We start from the raw sequence: 16,570 nt of genomic DNA on the forward strand, positions 1-16,570 counted from the left end.
GCTTAAAGTAAGGACTGTATATACTTGTCTTAAAATTATCAAGCAATTTATTCGTTTCTTGCAATTTGGCTCATGTAATTATTGCTTTTTACTTCTTTAATGTTATAATCCAAAATATATTGGCTTATTGCCATTTACTGTTTGCCATTTGCTTCTGCTTTAACATTTGTTTATTTAAAAAGATGTTTCTGAATTCGTGTTATGCCTCGTGCAAGATTACTTTTCATTATTGAGTTTTTCTTCGTGCCATTTGTCAAATGTAAATTGAGTTTTGCCTTATGTCAAATGCAATTTGTACATTGTTTTTTCGTCTTGCCATTGCCCTCTTAAAATTACTCTCTACAACTTGTCATTTATAATATTGAATAATTGTAAAATTGCATTTTGCCAACTTCTTCTTGCCATTTACTTTTGCTTCCTGTAATTTCTTCTCTGAAATTGCTCTTTGTAATAAACTAGTTTCATTAATGTTTTCGATAAATTATGGAGTTTTATCAGTGAACCAACAATAATACAAATACCAATTTGATATTTTACTGCAAACTCAGGAGTGAACATATGCACTTTCATATGCATATTCAACATAAGTATTAATGAGAACCTGCTTTTAAAATCAATTATAGTTACTTTGTTGATCAAAACTAAAATCATCTCGTCTGAACCAGATTTTGCAGAAAATGTTGCCAATAAAAATAAAAAGAATTTTATTTGAAAGAGATTGCATGTGTTTAAAGCAAGATATTTTTGTTAATAAACAACTAATCGATTGTTAGAAAAATAATCATCAAGTTTTTCAAACGTTTTCTTGAACTTGGACCTGAATGTTCGAATATTTGCTTTAACACAAAACAAATTACAGACGCAAACAACTGTTCGAACATAAATTCGATGTCAAACCATCTAAAAACATATTTTGAAACTGTTTGACATTGTAATACGAACTTCCCGGAAAATGCACACTGCAATTTATTGACATTTTACCCCACCAACATCAGAATTTGTCAACAACCTGGTGTTGTCTCCACTCTTTATTTGGAAAGCGACCCGTCTTCAAGCAAATAAGAATATTCTCTGGCAGTGAGAGATTATTGAATATCCATGTATCATGAAACAAAATCGAAAACCCCTTTTAATCCAATGCTAATCCAGATTAGGTTTGCTTACGCGTTCGACATTTCAAAGTAGAAATTGCAGTGTGAAATTGTGTCATCTGCATATGGCTCCTGTCCGCTGACAAAACAGGCGGCGTAAATGTTTTCATTAATTTCAATAAATGGCGACAGTGTCATTTGGTCATATATTCGTGTCTTGTTTAAAATGTAATCGTGCATTTAATGTTATTTCTTTGAGCATAGATGCATTAATAAAAGTTCATTGATGCATGTCCATAAAATGTTTGCACTGAAGCAGGAGTTAATAACAAACTATAAAAAACACTCTTAAATCTCGACATCATAGAAAAAGTATATTTTTTCTCGTGGGTACGTGTATCCTGAAATAATGTTTTTCAATGAAACTCAAGAAATAAAATTCGATCTCATACTGAAATCAACAAATACACTCTATATCATATGCCTGCTTCTTACCATATCTCCATCTTATTATTAGCTTTTTACCAGTCGCCTTATGGTATTGAGCATGTGTAAAAATAAAAGATAAGACGGTTAGTCTCTATGGCAAAGGTCTGCGATCATGACTTCCACTGACAACGACGCCAAGTACTGATATCAGATTAGTGGTTTTACCCTTCGTTTTGCCAGATGAATATAAATCAATGGCGGTATAATGTTGCAAAGATTCACTTTTGCTTGTTTATCCAATCTTACATGCTTTGCGATACATAGGGAATATTATGCTAGTCGGTTATCACTTCGAGTTGTGTGCATAACGTTTTTTTTCGTACCAGACCGAAAGTCAAGTGGGAAGTATCTTAATGCAAACAACGAAAAGCGATACACTTCCACAGATCAATACAATAACGTAGTATTTCCTTTATTTCATACATTTCAAGTACTTGTTAATATAATTTACAATAATTCTGTTTACAAAAGCAATTAAAATTCAACATAAGTATTAATTAAAACTTACGATAAAATGTAATTGTATGTCTCTTTTAGGCAACAATTAAAAAGAAAACTGTAAGATCGTTACGTCACTCGTGAAATATAGCTTAGGTGTTCTGTTCGTAAAATATAGTTCGATCTTACACTGAAACAAACCATTATCCTCTATGCATGTGTCCAGCTGTTATTTAAAGCTTGGGCATGTTAAGACATCTGGTGTGTTTTAGTATTGCCGTAGGCAATTTAATTATTTACAGATGTCCCCCAAATGTTATCACGTGGTCTACTATCCCAATGAACTAATATTCACATGGCACCTTCTTATTGGACCGAATTTATGCATGGACGTTTACCCGAGTATCTTCGGGAACGTGTTTTGTGGGTAGAAGTTTAGTACAAGGTACCAGGCCAATACAGCATGACAATCTTAAAAGGCATTTTTTTTCTTCGCATGAAATTTATGATTTTTGTTTTGTTTTGATCATTCAAATGAGTTAAACATATTAAAATTAAATTATTGAAATTTGCTTCAATCTATATTTTTAACAGAAAAATATGGAAATTTGTCCAAATGATCCTTTTAAAGAAAACGGTGGTTTCTGGTTCGAAGCTAGTGAACTAATTTAAAATTAGTTGTATTTTGCCCAACAATTCACAACACACATCATTGTATTTGATTATGCGAATTCCATCTATTTGAAATTATGTGCACGGATAACTGTGTTAAAATATAACTTATTCTTAAACGCTTACCATGGTTGGAAGCAGAAAGCAATGTTGTATTCTAAGGCAGGAGATATTCCATATTTACTTTTTTAAAAATGAGTTGAGAACAAACCATCACTTACCGGGTTTATCTCATCCACGATGGCATGTTTGTGATTCCTGCAAAAGTCTTGTGATTATGTACAGTAATTACGGATTATTCATTGTGCCAGTATGTTTTTCTAAAAGCAGCGAAGGATTGCGAAGGAGTTTTAAATCCACTAATGATCTCTGTCCTTGTAAATGTTGTACGCGGTTCCTTTGTCAATACCGGAAAAATCTTATATTCGTATCATTCATATGTTACCCAATAAGGAGGATAACCATTAAGCAGCAACACATATGACTTGCAGATATCGTTATCCACACGACATACCTCGGATTGTGGAGGCGTAATCTGAAGACAATAAACGTCTCATGTGGCTTTCGACCTTTGATAAGTGCTTAATGAATCCGACATAGAAAAGAGCCAGGTCTCAAAAAGCTCAATTATCAATAATGTTAAATTTCGATGCCTGGTTACACATACCTTTACGTGAATTTGAGAGATGTTTGCTTGTTGGCTTCTGATTCATAAGTGAAATCGGACTTGCATTGTTTAAAAAAAGTTCTTGTTTCTCATAACAAATCTGTTGAATTGCTACATGCTCTTTTTTCTGCGCACAAACCCCTGTCAAGTGGTATGCAAATTGCATGAAGTCACCATGTATTAAAAGTTCACATACCTGTGTATTGGACACCTAAAAGACGAAAAGTCAGCAGTCAAATTTATGTATACGGGTGATGGATTATAATTCATTTCATTAAATGATTATGCAACCAGATTTAACCGTTGTCACTTAATCACTATTGCCATTCCTTTCGTAGGAGGTCACAATTTCAATCATAAAGAGACTGTACACCAGATTGCCACCAAAAACGTTTTTTTCTGTAACGAATCTCAGGACCATTATTGTATAGAATGTGTTACGCTTTGATAACATAATTGTAATAAAAGGTACCAAAATGTAAAAAAATAGTACGTGTCGCCAAAATTGCAGTCCAGCGTCGTATCCACTGAGCTACGACAGCTTACTCTATTCGGGTGTCATAATTAAGCTTTACACCTAACTCGGTAATATCACGTGATAACACCGACTAGCATAAGGAATGAATTATACTAGGTAGACATACCCAGTAATCTTTTTAATGGAAAAATACGAAATAACTGCTAAACTTAAATAAATTGTAAACTATGTGGTACTTCAGTTATTAAGTTTCAATGCATTGTACACATTAATACCAAGTTTATGACAGTTTTAGACAATTTTCTTTTTTCTTGCAAATTGATCATCTGGTGGACAATTGCTTTAAACACGTCTGATTATGTTCTCCCTAGTCGGTGAGGCTAAGTACGACACCTAGATCACAGAAAGCCATACAAATGCCCACCTTCATTTGAATAATGGAGTTATAATAAGTGGTTGTCTGGCTTTATTTGGACATTATAATGGAGACATCAGTGATGTGCTACACTGTGAAGCCTTATCAATGAATGCATCGAAGAAGGATCTTATTGAGTGAAAGAAAACGTTTGCAAAAGAAAATGAGTCATATTCATTCTAATCCGAATCTTCATAGCAATACTATTTATGGGACAAACCAACACCATGAGTCAGTGCCCGGGTTTGGAAAAGGGATACCGTATATTGCTTCCCACCCAACCGGAATCCATATTTCTCCTTATGTCGCTGTTAGTTGGAATGAATTAATGCTTTATGTCACTAATGATGTTCCCTGCTTCTCCCAATGCCAATTATCAACCTCACAGATTTCTAATCAGAACCCGTTTTACGTGTCAAGAATAGTAGCAGATAGTGGGTTATTCCTTATATAAGATAAAAAAGCATCCTGATTGCTTGCTTTGGTGACATGATGGAGATAGTTAGGATCTTAATTAGAGCAACCTTTTATCAACGACGGAACTAGGAAGATTGGTGCAGTTCAAATAAAATAAATATAGCACTAGGAAGTCGTTGGCAAAGATAATTAAAATCATCACAAGTTTAGTCACGTCCATGTACTTACTATTTATTGTACAACATTGGAAATTATTTTCTTAATTTAATTCTAACACCCGATCAGTCACTTATAGAAAGAGCAAGATACGTGCAATATTTAAAAAAATAACAACGATATATAACTGGAAACACGCTACTTATTACTGGGTACGGTAGGCAATATGATACAAAACAACTACAACAGTCATCCCTCGAGATTAAAGTTATAAATAACTTGCGTTTAGTGATAAATGTATTTATATCACTCGGAGAGGAGTGCGGTTAGTATTAGTAATGTAACACATACACTGCGTATAATTAAACTAGACCTTGCCATACACGTTTTCGCTTGCAACTCTTTCTTAATGAAACTTGTTGAGATGGAATGTGGTCAAGACTACCAATGTGTGGACTGGTAAGGGACTTTTTATTTCTCTAAATAACCTCTTTGACATAAAACAAACCATCTGGATTTTGCTTCAACATGCGGCGTGATTATTTAGTAGAAGATGAGTTCCACATGTTTTTGATATGTCCTTTGTATGATACAATAAGACGAAATATGTTTCCTCCTTATTGGCTTAATCATTTAGAAACTGTACATTAATTCACAAGAATCATGTCTGTTTTAAAGATAGAGAGACGTTCGTTGTAGAAATATGTGTATATGAATGTAGCAAAGTACGGGTTAAGTTCATGAAGAGGTTGATTTCCTAAAATTGTACTTCCAAATGTGTTCTGTTGCTATTGTATATGCCATCAGACTTATACCATATCATATGTTTTGTGTCGCATTTGTCATTGTATTATATTTATCACTTTTCATTTTAATCTATCAAATATTGTTAATGCCATGTAAAATATTAATCTCATGATAATAGTTTAAACGCTTCAATATTATTATATATTGTACCCTTGAAATTTCATTGTAAATGTTGTAATTTTCTTTGTGATATGATTTGTTATTATCATGGACAAACATGTTATTATAATGTATTGATAACACAAATCTTTCTGTATTTTGGGCTGGCGGCTTTTCTTTACAAATTAACATTCATATTCGAATTCGTATTCTTATTCGCTAAGTTTGTTAAAGTAAAACTTATTCGAAAAAATTGCACTTGGCTAAAATGAAACAAAAAGGTTTTTGTAAATTAAGAAAAATACCGTCACTTGCCGGATTGTAAATACCCCTGATGATTCGTGTGAGAAACCCGGAATAATCACGTGATTCTGAACACTGATTACGACTTGTTCAAATCCCAGTGATGTCAAGAAGGTTATGCGTAGGAGGTTATACTTCAACTTTTATCTCTGTTCTTGTAAAGGCTGTTCTCGTTCCATTGTCAATATTGAAAACTCTTGAATTGATAGCCTTCAATTGTTACCCAATAAAGAGGATAAGCATTGAGCATCAACATATGTGACTTGCTGATATCGTTATCCACACGTCATACAATGTATTGAGGAGGCGTTAGCTGAATACAATAAACGTCTCATGCGGCGGTCGATCTTTGATAAGTGCTTTAGGAATCCGACCAACAAATAAGACAGGTTTTATAAAGCTCCATCATCCATAATGTTATATTTCAACTGGTAACCCTTTAAATTTGTGCGATTAAAAAAAATATCTGTTTAGTAAGTGTTCTTGACTGATAAAAACAATTAATGAACAAACGTTCATTTTACATAAAGTTATTAATGGTTTAATAGTAAATTTGTATTTTAAATGAAATCGGAATTGAAATTTACTTTTTTCCCTTAATTTTAAACATGGTTGATTTTTACAAAAACATCTGTTGAAATGCTACATACTCTGTTTTTGTACATTAATTTCTATCAAAGGGTATAAAATGATCATGGCATCTCAAACATATATTTGTCTATTGAAAAGCTTGAAGACACAAAGTCACAGTATCTTTGCAACAATATCATAGCATGGCTGGTAGAAGGGCTGGAACAAGATACAAGTATTAAATCGTTATAGATGTATCGATGTTTTGAATGATACCATTTCCTGCAGCAATTTATATATCGTAAAGTACCACTCTTTCGAATTCGAAAGAAACACTCAAACTGCTCATGTCGTCAGAAAGTGTGCTAGATGGCAAAATCCATCAGCGAAGGTGAACCATGTGCCATTAGGATCTGTCTCAGCCTGGAACTTTGTGGAGAAATTCAACTCAAAAGAGGCATTGATGCAAAAATAGGAAAACTAGTCGGTATAATTTAACGATAATTAAATCATGTTTCAAACTACTTGATCCGTATTCAATTAGGGAAGATTAATAAAATTCAAGTTTGAAACGGCCTTTTGATGATTTTGTTTTCTTTTTTTGACAAGAGATATACCTTTATTTGACCGATAATAGGAAACCTTGGGTCAGGTCATACCCATGGAATGGGGTATATTATAAATACCTTTCGTAAACGCTATTGCTAAAGCATGCCCTTAATATGAACATAATATATTACCTTAATAATTTTAACAATTTACGTAAACATTTTTTTTGACCACTGACAGTAGCTGAATACAACAGAGCAGAACAGGGTGCCGAAATTGCTATACGGTTCTAGTTTCTGCAAGGGCACAATCACTTGATGTTGTTATCAAACGTTCACATCAGCTACAAACAACATTATTATACAGCCACTGCGTTAAAAGTAAATTAAAATAATGATTCCTTATATACAAGAGTCGCCAAACAAGTTTTACTTATTTACTTATTCCAATGCAGATATGAATAAAGGAGGTATATCAAATAATAAGCATAAAGTAGAGGCAAACGAGTGAAACATAGGCGTATTTTGATTGATTTCCTAAAATACACAATATCTTTTTGATAACATAGTATATAGGTAAAATTGTCAATGTAATAAATTTGTTTAATTCTTGACACATTGTTATAAATGGAGAGTCAATAAAATATCGTTACAGTTTGAAATAATATAATTTTAATTGTCGAGGTTTTGCTTAAATCATATTATACATTGTACAGTTGAATAAATATAAATCGAAATTACTTAAATAAGGGGGTACGTAAATATCTGATTTCAGATACTCAACTAAAAGGATTACACTCGAACATATAATGACATTCATGTTTTATGCAAGTTGGCCCGTGCGTTTGCTGCACCAGACAATCTAAGATGTTTGTCATTGCCCCTAGACAATACACTGTGTTTCATTCTAGCAGTAAAGAAACCTGGATGTTTGACATTGACACTGGACAATTTAGGATGTTTTACGTTGGCGCTAGACAATCATGGACGTTTGGCACTTGACAATTCAGGTTGTTGACGTTGGCAGCAGACAATCTAGTGTGGTTTTTTTTGTCAGCAGACGAGCCAGAGTGTTTGCCATTTGCAGCAGACAATCCAAACGGAGAGATTTCTGCCAACCAATAGTGGAGTTTAAGAATCCTTTTTTAATAATGAGATTTAAATTATTCTTCAGCCAACCGTCATAATTATAACTTACGAAACGTGCGTACAAAAAATAATACCTAAAGCAGCACTGTATATACTTGCCATAAAATTATCAATGAATTTATTCGTTTCTTACAATACGGCTCATGAAAATATTGCTTTTTTACTTTAATATTATATTCCAAAATATTTTGGCTTATTGCCATTTTCTTTTTTCCATATGCTTTTACATTTGTCAATTTCAAAACAATAACTGTGGATTTGTTTTATGCCTCGTGGAAGATTACCTTTCTCAATTTATTTTTGCTTCGTGCCATTTGTCAAATGTAAATTGAGTTTTGCCTCATGTCAAATGCAATTGTTCATTCTTTTCCCGTCTTGACATTGCCATCTGAAAATTACTGTCTGCAAACTGTCATTTGTTATTTTAAATAATTGCAAAATTGCATTTTGCTAACCACTTCTTGTCATTTACTTTTGCTTCCTGTAATTTCTTCTCTGAAATTGCTCTTTGTAATGAACTAGTTTTATTTATGCTTTCAATGAATAATTGAGTTTTATCAGTGAAATAACAATAATACAAATACCAATTTGATATTTTTTTATTGCAAACTAAGGAACGAACATATAAACTTTAAGAACTACTTTTAAAATCAAATGAAGTTACTTCATCTTAAACAAAACTAAAAACATCAGTTTTGAGCCAGATTTTGCAAAAGATGTTGCCAATAATAATAATTTTATATAACATAGAATGCAAATGTTTAAAGCCAAATATATATTTTAATAAAACAATCATCGTTTATTAGAAAAATGATAATCCAGTTTTTCAAATGTTTTCTTGAACTTCAAGTTAAATGTTCGAACATTTGATTTCGCATAAGACAAATTACAGACGAAAACAACTGTCCGAACATAATTTGATGTCATATCATCTAACAAAGATAGTTTTAAACTGTTTGACTTTGTATTAGGAACTTCCCGGAAAAAAACACACAGCAATTTATTGATTTTTTACCCATCCAACCTCAGAATTTGTCAACAAAGTCAAATTAAAATTTGTGAGTGTAGGGTATGATATTTATGTCACCTGCATATGGATCATCTTTGTACTGACAAAGTCCGTGGCGTAAATATTCTCCTTTATTTCATTAAATGGCGTCTAGTGTCATATGGTGATGTATTCATGTCCTTTTAAATTGTAAAATGTAATCGTGCATTAAATGTTATTTCTTTGAACATAGATGCATTAATAAAAAATCATTGATGCATGTCCATAAAATGTTTGCACGGAAGCAGGAGTAAATAACAAACTATAAAAAAAACACACTTAAATCTCGAGATCATAGAAAAAGTATATTTTTTCTCGTGGATTCGTGAATGCTAAAATTAAGTTTTAATGAGATAAAATTCTATCTCATACTGAAACCAACAAATACACTCTACATCATATGCGTTCTCCTTACTATATCTTCATCTTATTATCATCATTTGATTCTTACCAGTTGCCTTTGGTTACTAAGCATGTGTATAAATAAAAGACAAAAAGGTAAGTCTCTTTGGCAAAAATCTGCGCACATGACTACCAATGACAAAGACGCCTGTTACAAATATAAGATTCGTGGTTATACCATTCGTTTTGCCAGATGAATATATATCAATGGTGGTATAAGGTTGGCAAAATCCAACATTCACTTCTATCTGCTTATCGAAACAAGTCAAACATGGGTTGGGAATATTATGCTTGTCGGTTATCACTACGATTTGTTTGAATAACGTTCTTATCGTACGAGACCGAAAGACAAGTGAGAAGTATCTTAATGCGAGCAACGAGAAACGAAACAATTCCACAGATCAATAACCTAACGTAGTATTCACTTTATTTCATACATTTGACATCTAGCAAGTATTTTTCAATCAAATATTTACAATTCAATTGTTTTCAAAAGCATTTAAATTCAACATAAGTATTAATGAAAACCTACAATAAAATGTCATTTAATATCCTTTTTAGGCAACCATTAAAAAGAAAACTGTTAAAAAAATAATGCGTGTTTTAGTAAAACCATTTGTGATAATGATACATGTTTCGAGTTGTTACTAAAGGTATGGACATGTCAACACATAATGCGTGTTTATATACTGTTGAACCATTTATGATTGTAAGATTGTAATGCATGTGTCGAGCTGTAACTAAAAGCATGGGCATGTTACACATAATGCGTGTTTATATACGGTTGAACCATTTATGATTGTAATGCATGTGTCGAGCTGTAACTAAAAGCATGGGCATGTTAAAACATAATGCCTGTTAACGTTCTGAATATCCATTTATGATTGTGGCGCATGTGTTAAGTTGTTATTAAAAGCGTTGTCATATTAAAAACATAATGCGTCTGTTACAAACTGTAGAATAATTTACGATTATGATCCTGATGCCCAGCTTTTACTAAGTGCATTGCTTTGTTAAATTATAACGCGCGTTTTATGTAGTACAGGACTATTTATGAGTGTGATTCATTTGTCGATCTGGTTACTTAATGTAACATGGGCATGTTAAACATAATAAATGTCTACTTAATGTATACCCAAATATGAGTGCGATACGTTTGTCAGGCTGTTACTAATAGCAAGGGCATATTACAACATAACGCGTGTTTTATATACTGTAGAACTATTTAATATGAGTGTGAGGCATGTGTCAAGCTGTTACTAAAAGCAAGGGCATATTACAACATAACGCGTGTTTTATATACTGTAGAACTATTTAATATGAGTGTGAGGCATGTGTCCAGCTGTTACTAAAAGCAAGGGCATATTACAACATAATGCGTGTTTTATATACTGTATAACTATTTAATATGAGTGTGAGGCATGTGTCCAGCTGTTACTAAAAGCAAGGGCATATTACAACATAATGCGTGTTTTATATACTGTATAACTATTTAATATGAGTGTGAGGCATGTGTCAAGCTGTTACTAAAAGCAAGGGCATATTACAACATAATGCGTGTTTTATATACTGTAGAACTATTTAATATGAGTGTGAGGCATGTGTCCAGCTGTTACTAAAAGCAAGGGCATATTACAACATAATGCGTGTTTTATATACTGTATAACTATTTAATATGAGTGTGAGGCATGTGTCCAGCTGTTACTAAAAGCAAGGGCATATTACAACATAACGCGTGTTTTATATACTGTAGAACTATTTAATATGAGTGTGAGGCATGTGTCAAGCTGTTACTAAAAGCAAGGGCATATTACAACATAACGCGTGTTTTATATACTGTAGAACTATTTAATATGAGTGTGAGGCATTTGTCCAGCTGTTACTAAAAGCAAGGGCATATTACAACATAATGCGTGTTTTATATACTGTAGAACTATTTAATATGAGTGTGAGGCATGTGTCAAGCTGTTACTAAAATCAAGGGCATATTACAACATAACGCGTGTTTTATATACTGTATAACTATTTAATATGAGTGTGAGGCATGTGTCCAGCTGTTACTAAAAGCAAGGGCATATTACAACATAACGCGTGTTTTATATACTGTATAACTATTTAATATGAGTGTGAGGCATGTGTCAAGCTGTTACTAAAAGCAAGGGCATATTACAACATAACGCGTGTTTTATATACTGTAGAACTATTTAATATGAGTGTGAGGCATTTGTCCAGCTGTTACTAAAAGCAAGGGCATATTACAACATAACGCGTGTTTTATATACTGTAGAACTATTTAATATGAGTGTGAGGCATGTGTCCAGCTGTTACTAAAAGCAAGGGCATATTACAACATAACGCGTGTTTTATATACTGTATAACTATTTAATATGAGTGTGAGGCATGTGTCCAGCTGTTACTAAAAGCAAGGGCATATTACAACATAACGCGTGTTTTATATACTGTAGAACTATTTAATATGAGTGTGAGGCATGTGTCCAGCTGTTACTAAAAGCAACGGCATATTACAACATAACGCGTGTTTTATATACTGTATAACTATTTAATATGAGTGTGAGGCATGTGTCCAGCTGTTACTAAAATCAAGGGCATATTACAACATAACGCGTGTTTTATATACTGTAGAACTATTTAATATGAGTGTGAGGCATGTGTCCAGCTGTTACTAAAAGCAAGGGCATATTACAACATAACGCGTGTTTTATATACTGTAGAACTATTTAATATGAGTGTGAGGCATGTGTCCAGCTGTTACTAAAAGCAAGGGCATATTACAACATAACGCGTGTTTTATATACTGTAGAACTATTTAATATGAGTGTGAGGCATGTGTCCAGCTGTTACTAAAATCAAGGGCATATTACAACATAACGCGTGTTTTATATACTGTAGAACTATTTAATATGAGTGTGAGGCATGTGTCCAGCTGTTACTAAAAGCAAGGGCATATTACAACATAACGCGTGTTTTATATACTGTAGAACTATTTAATATGAGTGTGAGGCATTTGTCCAGCTGTTACTAAAATCAAGGGCATATTACAACATAAAGCGTGTTTTATATACTGTATAACTATTTAATATGAGTGTGAGGCATGTGTCCAGCTGTTACTAAAAGCAAGGGCATATTACAACATAACGCGTGTTTTATATACTGTAGAACTATTTAATATGAGTGTGAGGCATGTGTCCAGCTGTTACTAAAAGCAACGGCATATTACAACATAACGCGTGTTTTATATACTGTAGAACTATTTAATATGAGTGTGAGGCATGTGTCCAGCTGTTACTAAAAGCAAGGGCATATTACAACATAATGCGTGTTTTATATACTGTAGAACTATTTAATATGAGTGTGAGGCATGTGTCCAGCTGTTACTAAAAGCAAGGGCATATTACAACATAACGCGTGTTTTATATACTGTATAACTATTTAATATGAGTGTGAGGCATTTGTCCAGCTGTTACTAAAAGCAACGGCATATTACAACATAACGCGTGTTTTATATACTGTAGAACTATTTAATATGAGTGTGAGGCATGTGTCCAGCTGTTACTAAAAGCAAGGGCATATTACAACATAACGCGTGTTTTATATACTGTAGAACTATTTAATATGAGTGTGAGGCATTTGTCCAGCTGTTACTAAAATCAAGGGCATATTACAACATAACGCGTGTTTTATATACTGTATAACTATTTAATATGAGTGTGAGGCATGTGTCCAGCTGTTACTAAAAGCAACGGCATATTACAACATAACGCGTGTTTTATATACTGTAGAACTATTTAATATGAGTGTGAGGCATGTGTCCAGCTGTTACTAAAAGCAAGGGCATATTACAACATAACGCGTGTTTTATATACTGTAGAACTATTTAATATGAGTGTGAGGCATGTGTCCAGCTGTTACTAAAAGCAAGGGCATATTACAACATAACGCGTGTTTTATATACTGTATAACTATTTAATATGAGTGTGAGGCATGTGTCCAGCTGTTACTAAAAGCAAGGGCATATTACAACATAACGCGTGTTTTATATACTGTAGAACTATTTAATATGAGTGTGAGGCATGTGTCCAGCTGTTACTAAAAGCAACGGCATATTACAACATAACGCGTGTTTTATATACTGTAGAACTATTTAATATGAGTGGGAGGCATTTGTCCAGCTGTTACTAAAAGCAACGGCATATTACAACATAACGCGTGTTTTATATACTGTATAACTATTTAATATGAGTGTGAGGCATGTGTCCAGCTGTTACTAAAAGCAACGGCATATTACAACATAACGCGTGTTTTATATACTGTAGAACTATTTAATATGAGTGTGAGGCATGTGTCCAGCTGTTACTAAAAGGAAGGGAATATTACAACATAACGCGTGTTTTATATACTGTAGAACTATTTAATATGAGTGTGAGGCATGTGTCCAGCTGTTACTAAAATCAAGGGCATATTACAACATAACGCGTGTTTTATATACTGTAGAACTATTTAATATGAGTGTGAGGCATGTGTCCAGCTGTTACTAAAAGCAACGGCATATTACAACATAACGCGTGTTTTATATACTGTAGAACTATTTAATATGAGTGGGAGGCATTTGTCCAGCTGTTACTAAAAGCAACGGCATATTACAACATAACGCGTGTTTTATATACTGTATAACTATTTAATATGAGTGTGAGGCATGTGTCCAGCTGTTACTAAAAGCAACGGCATATTACAACATAACGCGTGTTTTATATACTGTAGAACTATTTAATATGAGTGTGAGGCATGTGTCCAGCTGTTACTAAAATCAAGGGCATATTACAACATAACGCGTGTTTTATATACTGTAGAACTATTTAATATGAGTGTGAGGCATGTGTCCAGCTGTTACTAAAAGCAACGGCATATTACAACATAACGCGTGTTTTATATACTGTAGAACTATTTAATATGAGTGTGAGGCATGTGTCCAGCTGTTACTAAAATCAAGGGCATATTACAACATAACGCGTGTTTTATATACTGTAGAACTATTTAATATGAGTGGGATGCATGCTTTAGATACTGTAGAATCATTTATGATTGTGATGCATGTTTCGATCTGTTACTGAGAGCATGGGCATATTTAAACATAATGCGTGTTTTACATACTGTAGAATCATTTATGATTGTGATGCATGTTTCAAGCTGTAACTAAAGAGCAAGCACATGTTAAAATATAATCATGTTGACGTTCTGTAGAACCATTTTGTTCTCATTTCTCTTTTACCATTCAATGATTTAAGTGAGATTCATTGAACAAGTGTATTTTGATCTCTCAAATGATGATTGAAGGTTTTTTTCATATGGTTTTTAATTTAGAATATTTTTATCTTAGAAAAAATATATTTTGATATAATGAAAAATCAATGCGAAATAAAAGTTAAACAAAAATGAACACACTTTGATGTTGCCCGATTTCCTGTCATTTTTTTCAGTTTTTTACACGTATTATAAATTCATTTTCTTGATTTCTTTTTCGATTCAAACAGGTGACTATATTTTCGAAGGAGAAATTAAATTGCGTGTTAAAATAACAATTTTCCAAAAAAGGAAAGATCAGTTTTGACACATTCAAGCCAGTTTCTGGAAGATTTTATCACGAAAATCGTTGTTATTAAAGTTTGCGAAACACATACGTCTTTTTCATATACATTAACAGATGTGACATATGCCCTTTAATGCGTATTCATTGCTTAATTATTATCTTTCGCAAATATCTTTGCGGTCCAAAACAGTCGATTCTGAGATATATTTGCAATATGACATTAGAGATGTGGAATTTAATTATCCAAGTGCCATCTGTTTCTTCTAAGTTAATCTTGACATTTACAACAAGTATTCTATATGAGGAACACAAAAGACATAATATTACCATGATAAACAATATATTATATAAATATGAATCGATAGCAACATCCGGGCATTGCAAAATAAAACCCTATTACTAGTAATACAATGGAAACTGCAGGGGCAATGGCTTTAGCGAAATGTTTAAAGATGCACTCTTACTCCCATATAAGATTTACCACAATTAATGATTTTGATGAAATGTTCAAAAAAATAAATAAATGTAGACAACAATGGTTCTTATGAAGGATACCGAGTTAAATTTGAAAGAAATGAGCATTAAACACGGTATTACTACCCTATGCGACCCTAGTAGACCACAATAAATCTTTAAGCACTCACCAATCATTTAATATTTTTGCGATTTCTGCTATTAAATAAGCGGTTACAATCTTGTTATCAGTAGTAACTGTTTTTCTTAAATGCATAATTTAGTAAGTTTTTTAAGGTTTATTAGTAAAAAAATATGTTTGTTATACATGTGTATGTATTGATTTTGAATAAGAGGGTCACTTTAACAAAGACCTTGCCCCAACATCACAAACATACTTAAGTCACACATTTCACCATATATCATCAAAAGTTATTAAAGTTCAGATACGATTTTACACCTTTTAAGACAGCATTCTATCAAAACATTCTGTTAAAAATATAAAGACATGCACAAATTGAATAGTACTATGTTTTTATGTGGTAAAATGAGTTGAGTCTGAGATTGAGAATTGACTTAAGTATTATTGTGATATTGGAGCCTTGTTTAGAAGGAGAACTGATAAACATGTACGCTTCTTATACCAATAATTTGCAATGTCGTTATGTGCTGTAAACAGCTTAGTTTGAGAAGAACACGCCATTTTTTTCTCCATAAAATCCTGAGTAAGATCCCTAAGCACGTCATACAAACCATTTTGTTC

The sequence above is a fragment of the Mya arenaria genome, chromosome 8 (assembly GCF_026914265.1).
Source record: "Mya arenaria isolate MELC-2E11 chromosome 8, ASM2691426v1".
NCBI classification, from domain to species: Eukaryota; Metazoa; Mollusca; class Bivalvia; order Myida; family Myidae; genus Mya; species Mya arenaria.